Genomic DNA, 2,628 nt, shown 5'->3' with positions numbered 1-2,628 from the left:
ACAGGAACTCTCCTTAAGCATACTTGCTCATAATACAACACATTCACCGGGACTCAGTCTCTCTATCTCTTCGTCTCTCTCTCTCTCTCTCTCTCACACACACACACACACACACACACACACACTGTCCCCAGTCCCCTGGCCGCCCACCCCTGTGCTCACCTTGCTGCTGCAACATGAAGCTATCACCAATCCAGTAGTTGTATCTGCAGAACGTGTCCACCACAGCCTGCGTTCACTCCACAAAGTCCTTCTGATGATTCCAACTCTCAGCGAAGAGCCTGCCCCGCTCGGTCACTGCCCTGAACTCACCCACATCGTCGCTGACAAAATGCACCAACTCCTTCTGGTTATAGAAGTATCTGGCCAAGAACCGTACCTGCTCAGTCCGGATGGAGAAATGACACTCGGACTTGCCCTGCACCATGAAATGTGCTGTGGGCACACCAGGATTCGGTCACCCTGGTGGGCTCCCAAGAAGGAACTGATGTGACGGCCACCAATGAGGGCTGCCCAAGCACAGGAGGGCCACTAGGGCTCCCTCATTGGCTCCACAGGCACCCCTGAACTACCACGGGCCCTTCTTTCATCTGCCTACAGTCGAGGGAGGCGAAGGTGGGCAGAGGAGACCCCTCAGGTCTCCAAGTGGCTTCAGTGGTCGACTGGAGCCCTTCAAGCCTGAGCTGGACCAGGATTTTCCCCATCATCAGTCTTCCCTGAAGCCCCAACCAGAAAGACACTCATGACTCCCTCCTCTCACCTCCCCCCCACAAGTTCTTTAGCTCTTCCTCCAGAGCACTTACTTCTTTACTGGTGAGCTTCAGGCCTGTGCTCTCCCCTAGGAATCCAAAGAAGCTTAATATTTAGTAAAAGTGATGGACAAAATTCACCATACAAGAATTTATATGAGAGTGAGAAATGTCAAAAGAGAAATGTGCAAAATCTATAACAGAAAATTACAGGATGATCTAAATTACATTAGGGTGCCAAAGAAGTCATTTCTAAAGGAAGATGGTGATGATGTGATATGAAAGGTTAAGTGAATATGAGCTAGAGGAAAAGTGGGTATGAATCTCAGTTTGGGGGAAGTGGAGTCACATTTTAGATAAAATAATACAATGGGCCAAAATATGAAATAATTGATGAATTTCCTCATCAGTTCAACAAATGACAAGAAAACGATTCACTGGAGCACTGAGAATGAGAGGAAGGAGAGTAAAGATGAGAAATCACAGGGAGCTGGGTGTATTAGCATTTTGGCTTTACAGTATTGATAAATACTGAAGATAAATATCAATAGTAGTAAAGAGAAACTACTGAAGAGTTTTGAGGATATTAAAAGCAACATCAGAATACAGGTCCACAATCCCACATCAGCATTTCTAAATCCAAAAAACTCAGAAAACCAGTTTAAAAAAAAAAAATGGTGCAAAAATCCATTTGGAAGATCTTACCTGAGAAAGTTAGATGTGTCTCAGTTCTTATCATCATATGTGCGTTTATATTTTCAATATTTTAAACATCATACATATATGTATGCATATATTCATGATTTCCCTGATGGCTCAGATGGTAAAGAATCTGCCTGCAATACAGGAGACATGGGTTCAACCCCTGGGTTGCAAAGATCCTCTGGAGAAGTAAAAAGCTACCCACTCCAGCATTCCTCCCTGGATAATTCCATGGACAGAGGAGGCTGGCAGGCTGAAGTCCACGGGGTCACAAAGAGTTGGACCCAACTGAGTGAAAATGTCAAAACAGAGTTAAAGAATAATCCTGCGATTAAGATGAATAAATGAAAGCATTTAACAATTTCAACATGTGGATTAGCCACTAAGTCGTGTCTGACTCTTTCGTGACCCCATGGACTGTAGCCTGCAAAGGTTTCTGTCCATGAGATTTCCCAGGTGAGAATACTGGAGTGGGTTGCTATTTTCTTCTCCAGGGGATCTTCCTCACAGAGGGATCAAACTTGTGTCTCCTGCATGACAGATTCTTTATCACTGAGCCACCTGGGAAGCCCTTTCAATAACATAGAATATACAATTACTACAGAAGATTGAAGCATTTTACTGAAAAATTTGTGCAGTCACTACTACTTATGACTTACAAAAGCAAGTTGTTGAAAGTTAACAGATGATGAAGAACTCATGCAATATTGAAAAACATTGCATAAAGTAAAAAATAAAAATGCAGAGAGTTCCAGAAAAACATCTACTTCTGCTTTATAGACTATGCCAAAGTCTTTGACTGTGTTGATCACAACAAACTGTGGAAATTTCTTCAAGAGATGGGAATACCAGACCACTTGACCAGCCTCCTGAGAAATCTGTATGCAGGTCAAGAAGTGACAGTTAGAACTGGACATGGAACAACAGACTAGTTCCAAATTGGGAAAAGAATATGTCAAGGCTGTATATTTTCACCCTGCTTATTTAACTTATATGCAGAATACATCATGAGAAATGCTGGGCTGGAAGAAGCACAAGCTGGAATCAAGATTACTGGGAGAAATACCAATAACCTCAGATATGCGAAGAATTGATGCTTTTGAACTGTTGTGTTGGAGAAGACTCTTGAGAGTCCCTTGCACTGCAAGGAGATCCAACCAGTCCATTCTGAAGGAGA

The 2,628-nt window shown here is 43.2% G+C and overlaps 1 pseudogene; it reads right to left on the bottom strand.

Moving 5' to 3' along the window:
* Positions 1-466, bottom strand: part of LOC104992402 — a 13,312-nt pseudogene extending 12,846 nt beyond the window's left edge.
* Positions 467-2,628: the final 2,162 nt, after the last annotated feature.

The sequence above is a fragment of the Bison bison genome, unplaced genomic scaffold (assembly GCF_000754665.1).
Source record: "Bison bison bison isolate TAMUID 2011002044 unplaced genomic scaffold, Bison_UMD1.0 scf7180017864214, whole genome shotgun sequence".
Classification (NCBI taxonomy): domain Eukaryota; kingdom Metazoa; phylum Chordata; class Mammalia; order Artiodactyla; family Bovidae; genus Bison; species Bison bison.
The sequence above is the reverse complement of the archived record's forward strand: the minus strand, read 5'-3'. Positions and strand labels throughout refer to the sequence as shown.